Source organism: Ursus maritimus, unplaced genomic scaffold (genome assembly GCF_017311325.1).
Source record: "Ursus maritimus isolate PB19 unplaced genomic scaffold, ASM1731132v1 scaffold_7, whole genome shotgun sequence".
In the NCBI taxonomy this organism is placed as follows: Eukaryota; Metazoa; Chordata; class Mammalia; order Carnivora; family Ursidae; genus Ursus; species Ursus maritimus.
The window spans coordinates 23,959,400-23,975,317 of NW_024426885.1; the positions used below are offsets into that span (position 1 = coordinate 23,959,400).

The window sequence follows — 15,918 nt, forward strand, 5'->3', positions numbered from 1 at the left end:
ACCTCACAAACATTGAGACAAAGGATTCCAGCAAGGCAGCTCAAATAAAAATGGATCAAGGATTCAAAACCAATTACCAAAGCATAACCTCACTCAGATGGGCATGCTAAGAATAATTACTCTCTGTAAGAAAAACGTCTGTTGTAGACACGTTGCAGAAGGCTGCATAATTAAATACAGCTGCCAATTCTCATTTATCTTTCTGGAAATTTGCATTTGAAGGTCCACCTGGATTGCCAAAGGCCCAGAGCTAGTGCTCACCATGGGGCAGAGGGCGGGAGCTCCACATTCTGAAGGAGAACTCTAAACACGACACTGGACCACTGCTGAATCCTGACTCTTAAAAAGTTGGTTTGCACCCATTAGCCACAGGGACCCTGTAGATAAGACTGCATGCCTCCCCACCTCCCCTCCTGGAAAGCTCCCTCCTTTCTCTTTGCGTAATTAAACCCTAGCCATCCTTCAAGACCAAATCCACAATGGAGTTCTCTGTGAAGCTTTCCCTCTGCCTCTATTTCTTCATCTGCAAAATGGGGATCATGATCGTATCCATCTCCTCAGATTCCTGTGAGAATTTAAAAAGTTAAGCAATGTCTCATTTTTGAATGGTGCATGGCATGTAGTGATCTCTCGATGTATGTGAAGACTACAGGCTTGTTTCTTCTCAGACCTGTCATATCTTCACATCCAAACATGCAGGGTCTCACGTGAGCAGGCAGAGCTGTTCCGCCCGCTGTGGTTTCTGCTCACTCCTGTGCTTTGTGTTGGTTTCTAGGCTCCTTGAGAGCCCGCAGCCTTAGAGCCTTTGGCCTTCCGCTCGCTCTACAGCACATTCAGGAGACTCATGGACAAAAGAGGCAGATGGATGCCTCTGAGTTGGACTCACTGCAAGATTCCTTCCAAGACAGATGTCCAGGGGAAGGGAGAGGAGCAACGGTCAGAGAAGAGGGGAGTGTGGGACAGGCCCGTCCCATCCAAACCAAGCTGAGCACAGGCCCAGTGGGGTCACTCTCAAAATGGCAAAATGCTGCCTTCACCATGGCCGACCTCTCCCTTTCCAGGGTGAACTTGTTTCTCATTCCCTTCACACCCTGGCCACCCTGGGGTCTGCCCTCCTGGCTAGCTCCCTATGCCCTCTGTTGTCCCCAGGCCCAAGGCAACCTGAACCCTCACCCAGTCCCCAGACCCCTGTCCAAAGTCTCCCTCAAAACGTTTCTCACACTGTTGGGCCAGGCACTGATGCTACTTTTCTTCGAAGTGTTACAACAGTGTTTAACGAAAACATCAATTACCTATAATAATGATGTGTCACTTTCATGGAGGGGCTGGCCAGGAGCCTGGCACTGAATCAATGCACGCATGCACGAATGAATGAAGGCATGAGCCCCACTCACCGCCTCTTACCAAAGGGGTCTCCATGTTTCTCTTTCCCAAGATTTAGATTGGCCAAGGACAGCTCCAGAATGTAGGGCCAAGGATAGAAATGATAAATATTAACTTAATATTGATGTCCTTTAATAAATTAGTAAATTTATGTCCTTTTTGTTTATATGGTTCATCTGCAAGATAAAAATAGTGTAAAACGCACCATCCTTTAAGAGCTGTTGAAACTCAGAATACACATCAACTCTGTGATAAAATAATAATAATAATAATAATAATAATAATACAGAGCATTTCTAGAGCTCTTACAATATACTGGCACTGTTTCAAGAGCTCTCTATGTAATGACTCCTTTTCTTCACACAGCTCTAGGTAGTATGTGCCACCATGGTCATGCCCATTCTGCAGATGAGGACACTGACGTGCAGCTAAGAATGACGGAGCCAGCAAGAGGACACAGGCAGTGAGCACCACACCACGTGTGCAGTGACGCTGCTTCCTGGTATGCCAACTGAGTGCTGAGTTCCAACCCTCAATCCAACACATTTACCCAGGGCACAGGGGGTGTCCTGCTTTGGGTTTGAGAAGACATGGCTGGTGGTTGTGCCTGGAGGGTTCCATCAGAGAGATGCCATCAGGAAAGCAGGGGCAGGGGAAAGTTCGCTGGACAGGGAGGTAATCCCGTGCCCAGCTTTGCAATAGTGCGAGGCTATGTCTGAAACATGCTCCTTCAGACCATGTCAGAAAGAGTCACGCATCATACATGGCTCAGGAGTTAGAACTTCACTCACAGTTCTGGAACTCTGCAATGTGGCATTTCTCAATGATGGGTTAATATCATGGAAGTGCTTTTAATTCATGATCTCTAGTTGTGCATGTTATTGATAGAGACACCTCCCCCCAGGAAGGCAGCTAGGACACTCTCCCTCAGTCAGAGAACCAACCCTAAAGCACTGCGAAGTCAGAGCTGAGGAGGAAAGGGATGGGGCCACCTGGCCTGAGCCACAAGGCTCCTCAACAATTAAAAACAGCCGTACATGGAAATATGAGGAAGGATGGGGTGCGTGTTTGTAAGAACCACACGCAGCCAGATTCCTGCATGCTAATGCATACAGAGGAGCTCAGGATTGTAAAACAAGATGAATACCACCCCTCATTAGTGCTGCATTTGATGGCTGTGTAAAAGGAAGAAAATGATCCACTTAAAAAGGGTCTTTAACATTGATGGGTCAATTTTGGCAATTAGGATTTACGTGGATTATCTTCACACCACGTTGAAATGGGCCCAGCAAAGGCAATCTTCACTCTCTTGTTTAACTGATGACCACACAGCCCTTTGAAGGCCTGGCTCCTCCTCATCTTCTAGGTCCCAGCTCAGTTATCACCTCCTGGGCAGAGCTGGGACTAGCATGAGACAGCCAAGCAGGGTGTCTAGGGCCCAAATTTTAAGGAGGCCCTTGTGGGATCTTCAGAGGGAGCACCTCCTTACACTCTGCACCCCAGGCACCCCACGGACCACCCCCGCCCTGGCCTCTCCCAGTCCCTGCTCCCAGGTGCAGTCTCCCCTGGCCATGCTAATAAAGGCGCCCCTCACCTCTCCCCTCCCAGCTCCACCTAGCGCCCATCGCACACCCCTGCAGCACTCTCCATAGCGGTTATCACCTGCTTACCTGGTTATTCACTGACAGACTATTATATTCTGTCAGCCGCATGAGNGCAGGAATGTGATCTATCTCCCCCCAACCCCGCCCGCAGTCCCCACTGCCTCCCACCGTGTCAGCACACACCCGGCTCCCAGGAGATGGTGTGTTGAATGGGAATAAAACAAGGGTGTGAAAACCTCCTAGCAGAACGACACCCAGTGACCCTGGACAAGTCAACAGAATCCTCCCAAGCCCTCATCTTCCTACTTACATTAAAGTACACCGAGAGAACCAGTGTCACAGGTACGTGTTCAAGAGTGAGAAACTCCGAAAGAAATTTGGGGCCAAAAAAGACCCTGATCTGGTAAAGAGCAGTTCGGAAAATATGAACTCCACAAGCATGAGGACCACCTTCTCTAAATCATTGAGAGAGAAAATGGAAATTAATAAACGAATCCCTCTTACAACAGGCATTTGAAGATTATTTCAGTTACTGCTCACAGGAACCCTCGGAAGTCAACACTGTCCCCAGTTTCCAGATGAAGACATCGATGTGAAGACTGAAGACGTTCTACAGCCTGTCCAGGATTTCACAGCGAATAACTGAGGCAGTTGGCGTTCAAACTCCGGTTTCTGCCAGCACCAGAATTACTTCTCACGTGACCTAACAAAGCGGCTGGACGGACTTCACTCCAGGGACTCGGGCTATAAAGCTAACGATGACTGACGATCACCACGCATTGCTCCCAACCTTGGCTATTCTCAAGAATTCCTAGACCAGCACACCCAACAAATCTATCCTTGAAGAGCAGTCAACATAATTAGACAATGTGCTTTTCAGAAATACATGTCTTTTTACATATTTACAGAACCACCCTGCTCCTTTCGCACCGCAAGTCCTTAACTTCTGTTATATAAACCCGTTTCCCTTGCCTGAATCTGTTTCTTCTTGTTCAGACCCCGACGCCTCGAGTCCCTGACTGTGAGTAGTAAGCCATGCTTCAGCACACGTCCTCGAAGGAACCACCCCACTGGCTCCCTTTTCCCTCTGAGACCTTTATCCAAACTCCCTGTTTATGGCTGAACCTAGGTTCTCTATTTCCTTGCTCCCTCCCTTTTCAAATTTCAGGGACAGTACATGGAAGGAAGGTGTCAGCAACAAGCGGATGAGTGTGAGAAGCGAACAGAAGACTCTTGTCTGATCCCTTACACATCTCCCTCCTGGGGAGACCCGTGGCTGAGGACAGACGCCCTGCAGGCAGCCACCACACAGGAAGCCCTGCCATGCAAAGAAGGCCAAAGATGCACAAGCCTTCCACCCCCAGGACTGTTCTGAGGCAGAGCCTGACTCATTGTCGGGTGCATTGTGAGCAGCTTGTAGGTTCCCTGTAGGGAACAGAAAAAATCCCTGCTCTTTCAAGGTCCCTCTCAGAGAAAGGCTTTTCAGACTCAGCAACTGCTCCTAGGTAAAAGCCCAGCATTTGATTGGCTTCATGTCTTAAGTTCCCCACGATTCCTATTGTTCCTCTAAAAGGCAAAAGGTTTAGTCACAAATCCTGAAAGATGAGGCTCCCAAGATCTTTCAGGGTGCCTGCCTTCCTGTCTGAAGCGTGTGGGTTTTACCACTGGTCCAACCTCTTGTCTTAACTAAGTGATACAGAGCAAGTCTTTTGCCTTCTGTGAGTCTCACTGTCCTCAACCCTACCAGTCTGTAGGGAAGACTTGATGAAATGTGTCTCTTTTAGCACTAAATATCAGCAATCTAAGCGAGAGAACGTATAAAGGAAGGGATGTCCAAGGGGTTCATTCAAGAACTGCCACCCAGGGAACTGGAAATCACACATCTACCTGTCTGCTCTGGCTTCTGTCTGTGGATTCCTGCCTACCTCCCTGTCCTCCTCCCCCCTTCTTTCCTTCCATCACATGGCTCCTATCACGTGCGCAGCAGTGCCTGGTGGTGAGAAAAGGTCACAGGAGACCATGAGAATCGGCTGTCTGAAACAAACACAACCCTGAGCTCAAGGAATCTGTCCAGCAGGGAAGGTAGGAACAGTAGTGAAATAAGGAAACATCCCTACAAAAGTCATAAAATGAAATGACTGCAAGAGGTAGAACATCTTGTGCTGTGAGAGACAGAGTTGGACCAGTGCGGAAACCTCGGGTAGACAGCACAGCTAGACCACGCCTCTCTGGGGAAGAAATGCTCACACTGAAGAAATTTTTAAAAGAAGAGAATAAAATTAAAAAGAGTGAGGCTTGTAAAAAATAAGATTGGGGGCAGGCTTTTGGAAAGGGGGCGGTAGGGAGAGAAGGAGAATATTCCAGACAGATGTGAAGTCCCCAGGCAGGAAAAAGTATGGTTTGTTCTAAAGAGACTGAAAGAACACCAGCGTGCCTTTGGTGACTTGGGGTGGCATGCATCATCACCCCACGATTTGCTCATACCAGCCTCTATGAACTTGGTGCACCCGCCTTATCACTGACGCTTTCATAGTGGACAACAAGGAGCACAGTGGCAGGTCTAATGATGTCACCGACGCAAACATGTGGGGTACGTTCTGGTCCAGCGCTCACTGGCAGATGCCACCCATCACAACATACCGAAGGGCCATGAAAGGAAGATGGTATCACCCAGGGACACCCTTATAGACAAACCTCCTGAAGCCTAATACTGGGTACCACTCCAGGGGTGCACTGGTGACAGAAGTGAGCGGAACCCTAAAAGAACTGAGTGTGGTTTTGGGGCCAGTGTGTATGAAGAGGTCAGTGAGGTGTCCTAAGATGTCCCAGGCTGGATGGTGCCTCTGGGACTGCATTCATCCGGTGATCCCAAGGAGGCCAAACTCTGGCTCTGGGGCTGTGGCTGCAATGACAGTAAGCAATCCCCCAGTCCTATGGGTTCCTAGCAGAGGAAAATCTCTCGAAGTTTTTTTGTTTGTTTGTTTGTTTTTTCTTTTTCCTCCTAATCTTAAGGCTTTTATAAACATGTAACAGTTCCTGACATCTCTGGGCAAGACAGCAAAGCCAGAAGGCCATGCAATAGCCCCACACACATGCCATCCTGCACCGCTGGTTCGATACCCAGCACTTACCGAAACATCTTGCCAGCAGGGTGTTTCGATTAGAGATAATATCAGAAACGACCTATTCCTGGCACACAGTAGCCATTCAGGATGTGCTAACAATTATAACCACCCCCAAGCACATATTGGCCCCACTTGTCCCCCAATCTCTTGGCAATGTTCCTTTGGTCAACCCTGAGAAGCAATCTGGCAAATGCCTCACAACAGCTCGTGAATTTCGATAACTGTGGCATTCTGTGCGTGCTATTCTCAGCTATCAGCTGGCTGCCTTCCAACACACGCTGTCACTCCAAAATATCCATTTATCCCATCCTACACCATCTAAGTGTGACAGAGGACAAGCCACAGAGCAGGAAACATTGCCACTGCAAGGCTGGTGACAGGAGCAAAGGGGGCACCAAGGACCAAGTGTCCAGAGGAGGCTGCCCGGCACTTGGGGTTCCGCAGGACCCAAGGCTGCTAGACCCGGGCAGGCTTTCCACGCACTCCCAATATGAAGGCCCAAGACGCTCAGGTGGATCATGCTCTTCCTCTACCCAAAAGACATTTATGGAGCACATGTGACGTCTAGAGCACACAGCCAGGGGCTGTGAGTGATCTCGAGAAGCCAGACACGGTAAGGCCAAGCAGCAGCTGAGTGGGCGGGAGAACAGAGTCTAAGGGACTCAAAAGAAAGAAGCAACAGGGTGCTCAGGAAAGTCTCCGGGAGAAATCAGAACCTAAATCCCAAGAGTGAATAGGAGGGGAGAAGAGGGAGTTCCAGAACGGGAAATGGCGTAAGGCAAGGCAGGCGTGTTGGAAAGTGAGGCGCAGCCTAGATGGGAACGCAGCATTTGCTCCAGTGGGAACATTCTCGTTTCTGTCTGCTTAGTAGGTACTGAGGTCCAGAGGGTCGGATGGAGGCCACCCAAGAAATAACTCAGACCTCCCAGCTGAGAAGTTCCTTGGGGATAAAGAAGTCATGAGTCTGCTTATCGGAGGTGAACAGCCCAAATCCTCCCATATGAGAACTTCAGCGGGTTACTCATTGTATTAAAAACTCAGTTTCCCCCTCTGCCAAAAGGAAAAGTACAATCTTACCTACTTCATAAGGTTCGGGGGAGGAGTTGATGAGATAATTGAGCACAAAACAAGCAGATGTTTCCTCAAATGAATGTCACAGCTTATTCGACAATTTTTAGCAGACATTTCCCACCGAAGGGACGGGTTTGCCGCTGTGTAAGAATACATGAAGAAGGTGAGAGCTCTTCAATCTTAACAAATGAAAGAAAGAAGGAATGCAATTTTAAATAAAGATTAGCAGACTTGATTATTTACAAAATGTGAAACTCCTGCTTTATGAAAAAAATAAAACTATGATAACGGGAAAAAATAGAATGGGGGAATATTGGCATCAGATTCCACGTTTTCAGTTTATGTATTATATTAAAAAAATATGTACAAAATGATAAGGAAAACAAGTCACCAGTAGATAACCATACAAAATGTGTGGCAAGAAAATGCACCGAGGAGCTCCAAGTAGATAATAAATAAGAAAAAAAAAAAAAAGTTCTATTCATGCTAACACAGAATCAGTAATAAAAATTTAATTAAGGTTCAATAAGAATAAATCTTTAAAACATTCATTACAGGATGAAACACCCCTGCTTAAAGCCTTTTAATTATCTCCCATTGTGCCCCAAGTAAAACCCAAACTATTTAAAATGCTTAACAAGATACCACAGGGCATGTCCCCTGCCCCCACCGCACATCTTAGAGAACACTCGCCCCGCACCCGCTGGCTTACTCTAGCTCCTTAAAAAGGCAAACTCCTCTCCCCTCCACCACAGGATCTTTGCACAGACCTGACTGGAATGTATCCCCCTTTCTCTTCCCTAACCCCTTGGCTCTTGATTAATTCTGCCTCATATCTCACCCCCAGCAAAACACCCACTGTTTTAGAAACAAGGTTTTGCTGATATAATTAGTTAAGATGAAGTCGTACTGGAAGAGAGTGGGCCCCTAATCCAGTATGACTGATGGCCTTATAGAAAGGGGGAATTTGGACACAGACATGCGTACAGGGAGAACACCCCGGGAACATGAAGGCAGAGGTGGCATGATGCTTCTACAAGCCAAGGATGCCAAGGATTGCCAGTAAACCACCAGAAGCTAGGAGAGAGGCATGGGACAGATCCTTCCTCGCAGCAAAAAGGACCACCCCTGCTGACACCTTGATCTCGGACTTCCAGGATCCAGAGCTGTGAGTTACTACATTATTGTGGTTTAAGCCATTCAGTTCACGTCACTTTGTTATAGTAGCCATGGGAAACTAATATGCCCAGGAAAGCCCTCCCTGATCCTTCCACTGGGTAAGTTCCTGTTGCCTCCCTGTCTTGTGGAGACTGTGCTTTCCTTCAAGCCCTGTCGAGACTACTTGATCTCTGCTTCCACTTTGGAGGGAAGCAGCGAAGGCTCAGGCAGCGTGTCTGTCTGCTTCCCCGTCATACCTGTGGCTTCGAGCAGGTGGGCATGCTCCATAAGCCTGCGTTGATCGTGTCTGGGAAATATGGGAATAAGCCCTGGGCGGCATGAGCCCTCATTGGAGCCTTGAGGGGTGAGGACAAAAGGCAGAGCAGTCGCAACAGGAATGGAAGCCAGTACAAAGCACATGCTTACTGGGAGCGAGCACTGCTCCAAACACTTTACCAGTATTAACTTGGGGTCCTCTCAGCTGCCCAGTGAGGTGGGGACTGTCGTCACTCCTTTAGAGATTAAAAAGGGGGGGCCCAGAGAAGTGCCTGAAGCTCACAGCTGGGAAGGAGCCAAGCTGGGATTCAAACTCAGGCAGTACGTGCCAGCGTCTGTGCTTTGAACCTATCTACACAGTGACTCTCAGGAGTGTACAGGTAAGCGGGTACAGGTAACAGGTAAGACAGGCATGAACAGGTAAGCTCTGTTCAACACGTCCTTTAGGGGTTATTAAGAGAAGAAGCTGAGAGGCACCTGGATGTTGGTTAAGTATCTGCCTTTGGCTCCAGTCATGATCTCAGGGTCCTGGGTTCAAGCCCGTGTCAGGCTCCCTGCTCAGTGGGGAGCCTGCTTTTCCCTCTCCTTCTCCCCTACCCCCCCCCCACCGCTTGTGCTCTCTCACTCTCAAATAAATAAATAAAATCTTATTTAAAAAAAGAGAGAGAAGAGGTTGAACACTATTCCAAACCCTCATAGTAGTTAAAGACTAGACCCTCCCAGGCTCCTGCTCTGACAATTGCACAGACAGGGCCTTGAGGTATTTTCTTCTGCTCTCCTTCCTTCATGTGAGACTTACACTCAGTGGGCTGTAAGTCCAGACTGTTGGGAACCCCCAAAACAACTTCCAATCTCGGTCAGGTCTAAATGAATAACTATCTACAGTAGGATATAGTGCACAGGCTCTAGGATCTGAGGGCCTGGACCAACATCCCTGCTCCACCACCTACCAACAGCATGACCTGGGGCAAAGTCATCTCAACTCCCTGGCTCTCAGGCTCCCCAGCTGTAAAATGGGGATGGCACGGGTTTATTATACGTCTACATTAAACACATGGAAGCACTCCAGCCAGTGCCTGGCACATGATTAGTGCTCAGTAAGTGTGAGCAGCTGTTAGTATTGATGTGGTTATTGCTGTTTCCATTTCATCGATGCAGAATGGACTGGAGATGTTCAGTCAGCAGGAGACATGCATGTTCTTCTTGGACTCTAGGGATACATCATTTTCAAGGATCTCATTACCCAAGTCTTATTCTAATAATTTCACAATGATTTTAAGCCTACTAATTACCCTAAAGCCTGCAAACACGTGTGTTAAGTTCTCTCATTTAATTTCAGAGTTGTTGTGACTGGTTTTTTTTCCCAGCATAAGAATTTCAGAAAAGCAACTTTCTCGTGACCAATTTGACAATGTATACTAAAGTCTCAAAATTTTTCCTCCAGAAGTCTATCCTAAGGAAATAATATAAAATGCAGGCGAAAACAAAGATTGATGTATCTAGCTATTCATTACAACATTTTTAAAATAGTGGAAAACTGTAAAACAATCTGAATCTCCAAAAATAGATGAATATAGTTGAGTAAATTACAGAACAGCAATATAATACACTATTATGCAAACATTAAAATTATGTTTGTAAAACACTGAGTAACATAGAAAAATGCTTACTCAAATTTTATATGAAAATAAGAAACAAAATCGTTGATACAAGAGGATCTCAATTATGTGAAAACAGGTAAAACAGGGATAGGTATACATATCCTGAAACAACGTTTTTGGTTTTTTTTAAAGATTTTATTTATTTATGTGACAGAGAGACAGCCAGCGAGAGAGGGAACACAAGCAGGGGGAGTGGGAGAGGAAGAAGCAGGCTCCCAGCGGAGAAGCCTGACGTGGGACTCGATCCCAGACCGCTGGGATCACGCCCTGAGCCGAAGGCAGACGCTTAACGACTAAGCCACCCAGGTGCCCTGAAACAACATTTTTGAACAGGATTATAGATGGTGACTATTTCTTTAGAGTACTCTTCATTTTTCAAGTTTTGGAAAATTATTTTTATTGTGAAATTATTGCCTAAAAATTTAAATATGCATAAAGAAGAAGAAAAGTAGAAGCTTAGGAAACTCACTGTTTCTTCCATGTTGGCCAGAAGCAATCTTGTATAATATCTCAATTCTCAAATCTTAGGGAATTCAGGTAGATAAGTTTAAAGAGAATGACACCATAAGGTATCAAAGTATCAAGGTATATCAGAATTAAGTGCAATTCCAAATTCTTCACAGGCAGCCTTGTTATGCCCCCACTTCCCCTCTCCCCACAGCGAGCACATGTTGAGGAATGAAAGAGAATAACCTTACGAAGTTAGGCCACCTTCTTTATCCTCTGCCCCACGCTTTCAGAATACTAAAGTCTGACCTTAGTCTGAGTGCAGAAAACCAGTGAAGCAAGACATTGTCCATGAGGGCCCCTCACCAGGTCCAACTCGTAAGCCAATCACCACACTTTAACCTCAATGGTATAGAACCCACATTTCTACATCTGAAAGCCAGTCAGAGATTCAGGGGCGGGGGGGGGGGTGCGGAGGAAGTTTCTGGTTTCCCTCAAGCAAGGGGGCCTGGAGCTCACAAACCTCCTGCCTTCCTCATTCCTGACCCATTAAACAGATTCATCAGATCACCGGAGGGTCTACAGGGTCAGAAGATAAATAAACACATAATCAAATACAAAGATAGATGCATAAATAAAAAAGCAAAGAGGAAAAAAATCAGTCCAAATGTCCTAACCATATCGAAACTGATCCTCCAGGCTACAACTTTTCCCACACTAGATCACCCTTTCTAAAGCACAGCTACGATGTACAGTTGCTATTCATAAACCTGTGCTCTTTCTTCTTTATGCCACAGGAAAGGTTCCAAACTGCTCCATCAGGCACCGAAGTCTTCCCCAATGTGACATTCACTTCCTGTCCAGCCTCCTCCTCAGCTGCGTTCCCTGCCCTGCATCAACACTTCAACTCCCCGGTCTCCTGAACACTCTCCAAACCGGTCCTGGTCATTTTCTCCCCCGGGATTTTATCTATTTCTTTACCTAGCATGCCCATCCCCTCACATTACCCATCAAAGTCCTTCTCTCCTCCAAGGACCACCTCATATACTGCTCTTTACATTAAGCTTCCTCTGATCTCCCAAAGCTAGAAAGAATACCTTCCTTTCTCAAGCCTCTGCTTTAAACTTCTATTCTACTTACTTCTAACAATAAATAATAATATGAAAGGTTTGTATTCTCTATCTCTATCTTGCCCTGTCTGTGTCAACTGGAGATTCCTAAAAGGGAAAATCCTCTACATCTTTGCATGGTCCACAGTGCTTAGCACAGAAATTGCACAGAGTAAGTCCCATTAAATGAACAGACCTAATGCATGGTCATAGAAGAGCCAAATTTCCTGGACTCGGAGCCCTCACTGGGGAACTTCACTCTGTCGCATGATGTATTTACTCCATGATGTAGAAAAGGCACCAAGCAGAGAGCACTGAGTCCACAAAAAGCATTCAAAAGCAAATACTAAATGAGCTGGACAAGGTCACAGGATACAAGATCAACAGACAAAACACAAATGCATTTCTGTTTCTATTCACTAACAATACACATGAGGAAACTGAAATTAAAAACACAATACCTTTTGTAATCACTCCAAAGAAAATGAAACACTTAAGTACACACTTAAACAAAGCATATACAGGTAAAAATTTTAAAATGCTGATGAAAACCACTAGAGAATTAAATAAATGAAGAGGTGTACCACGTTCATGTATTAAAAGACTCAACATACAAAAGATGTCATAAATCTGAAAATATAAATCTCACTGGCAAAATAAATATATAAAGAATAATTTAACGCTGTAATGGTGGTGTATGAATCACTTTTAACCCTAGTATAAGGGTTAAAAAACCAAAGTATTAAGTATTAAGAATAATTATAACCATAGCATTTTGCTAATAGATATGTAATATGTAAAAAAAGTAAATTCTGGGGCACCTGGGTGGCTCAGTCAATTAAGCATCCAACTCTTGCTCAGGTCATGATCTCAGAGTCCTGAGATGGAGCCCCGAGTCAGGCTTGGCGATGAGCAGGCAGCCTGCTTAAGATTCTCTTTCTCCCTCACCCTTTACTCCTCCCCGCCCCCATTGTGCACACCCCCCTTTAAATAAATGAACACATACAAACATAATTACATACATAAATATTTAAAATTTTTTAAAAACTAAATTCTGACATCACTGACAAAGGCGTTGGGGGAGAGAATAATAAGTGTTGAGTTTTTGTATGCAATTGAAGTTGTTATCACCTTAAAATAGGCTATTAACAACTATAAAAAGTTTTATGCAAGCCTCAAAGGAACCACAATGAAAAAAAAACCTTTAGTAAATACAAAAATAAAATAAAAGAATCAAAATATTCTTCATTACAAATAATCATCAAATAACAAAGGAAGACAGCAAGAGAACAGAAAGAACTACAAAACAGGAAACATTAACAAAATGGCAATACTAAGTCCCTACTTATCAATGATTACTTTAAATTTAATGTTTTAAACTCACTGATCTAAAGAGAAAGAGTAGCTGAATGTATTTTTTTTAAAGTTCTAACTATATGCTGTCTGGGAGAGACTGACTTTATGTTTAAGAACACACCCAGGTAGAATGTGGAGGATGAAAAATGATATTGCATGCAAATGGTAACCAAAACAGAGCATCAGGGTGACTATGTTTACACCAGCCCAAACTGTCACAAGAAAAGAATGCCACTACATAATTTTAAATGGGTTAATTCAAAAGAGAGATGCAGAAAATATATATATATATATATATATATATATATGCACCCAACATTAGAGCACCTAAATATATAAAGCTAACATTGACAGATCTGAAGGAATAAATAGACAACAATACAATAACAGCAAGAATCTTCAATCTCCCACTTTCAATAGTTGATAGATCATCCAGACAGAAAATCAATAAGGAAACAGACCTGATCAATACTACAGACCAAATAAACCTAACAGATATATAGAGAACATTCCACCCAACAGCAGCACACAGAACATTCTCCAGAACAAATCACAGGCTAGGTCACAGAACAAGTCTGAATAAGTTTAAGAAGATTAAGATCATTCCAATTATTCTTTCTGACCACAATGGAACAAAATTAGCAATCAATAACAAAAGGAAAACTAAAAATTCACAAATATATGGAAATTAAATACACACTCTTAATCAGTACCCAAAAAAGGAGGGGGGAGAATAGAAAATATCTTGAGATGGGACACCTGGGTAGCTCAGTCGGTTAAGAATCCGATTCTTGATTTGGGCTCAGGTCATGATTTCAAGGTGGTGAGTTTGAGCCTAGTATCAATCCACCAGTGTGGAGCCTGCTTGGGATTCTCTCTCTCCCTCTTCATGCCCCCCCCCACTGCTCCCACATGCATTCTCTCTCTAAAAAGAAAAAGAGAGAAAAAGAAAAATATCTTGAGAAAAGCAAAAACAGAACATACCAAAACTTATGGAATAAAGCAAATGCAGCCCTGAGAGAGAAGCTTATAGCAATAAGTGCCTACATTAAAAAAAAAAGATTTCAAACAAGCTAATATTACACCTCAAGGAACTAGAAAAAGAAGAAGAAACTAAGCCCAAAGCTAGCAGAAGCAAGAAAATAATAAAGTGTAGAGTAGAAATCAATGAAATATAGAAAAATAATTGAATAATTAACAAAACTAAGAGTTAGGTTTTTTTGAAGACATAAAAGAATAAAAATATCTTCAGTTAGACTAAGAAATAGAGAAGTCTCAAATAAATAAAATATAAAATGGAAGAGGAAACATTACAATTGATATCACAGAAATAAAGAAGATTATAAAGACAATTATGAACAATTACATGCCAACAAATTGGAAAAACCAGAAAGAATGGATAAATTCCATAAAACATATGACTTACCAAGTCTGAACCCCCTAAAAATAGAAAACTTGAACAGACCAATAACAAATAGAGAGATTGAATCAATGTTCAAAAAGCTCCCAACAAATAAAGAAGCCCAGAAACAATGATTTCATAGGTGAACTCTACCAAACATTTAAGATGAATCAATACCAATCCTTCCTGAACTTTTTCAAAAAAGAGAAGAGGAAGAAACTCTTCCAAACTCATTTTATGAGGCCAGTGTCACTCTGATACCAAACCCAGGCACAGATAGAACAACAGAAAGAAAAAAAAAAACCACAGGCTAATATCTCTGATGAATATAAACACAAAAATCTCCAACAAGATATGAACAAAAACCTAATTCACAACACATTAAAAGGATCCCATATCATAACCAAGTGGGACTTACCCGTAGGATGCAAGGATGGTTCAACATATGCAAATCAATCAGTGTGACAGACCACAGAAACAGAATAAAAGATAAAAATTGCATGATCATCTCAATAAATGCTGAGAAAGCATTTGTTACAATTCAGCATCCTTTCACACACACACACACACACACACACACACACACAAAATTCTCAACAAATTAGGCATAGAAGGAATTTAGCTCAACACAATAAAGGCCATGTATGAAAAGTCCATAGCTAATACTGCACTCGATGAAAAAGCACTCTCACCATTACTATTCAGCATGGCACTGGAAATCCCAACCAGAACAATTAGGGGGGGAAAAAGTAATAAAAGGCATTCAAATCCCAAAATCAAATCAAAATTATCTGTTTGCAGATGACATGCTATTATAATGTTATAATAAGAAAACCCTAAAGTCTCAGGAAAAAAACTATTGCAACTAATGAACAAATTCAGTAAAGTTGAAGGATATAAAGTCAATATACAAAAATCAGTTGCATTTCTCTCTTCTTTATTGAGATCTAATGGACTTATAACACATTCCTGGTGTGCAACATAATGATTTGACATTGTACATACTGTGAAATAATCACCACAATGAGTCTAGTGAACGTCCATTATCACTACACATAGTTACCAACTATTTTTCTTGTGATGACAACTTTTAAGATCACCATGCTGTATAATATATCCCCAGTTCTTATTAATTTTATAACTGCAAGATTGTACCTTTTGAACACCTTCACCTATTTTCCCACCCCCTCCCACTCCCTACTTCTGGCAACCACTAATCTGTTCTCTGTCTGAGTTTGGCTTCATTTGTTTTTAAATTCCATATATAAGAAGGTTCCTACAGTATTTCTCTTTACTCTTTTTCTGTCTTATTCCACTTAGCCTAAT

The 15,918-nt window shown here is 43.6% G+C and overlaps 1 protein-coding gene across 1 annotated transcript in view; it reads right to left on the reverse strand.

Moving 5' to 3' along the window:
- The window catches only part of SORCS3 (sortilin related VPS10 domain containing receptor 3), a 567,608-nt gene that overhangs the window by 365,931 nt on the left and 185,759 nt on the right, over window positions 1-15,918 (reverse strand). The window lies entirely within an intron of this gene.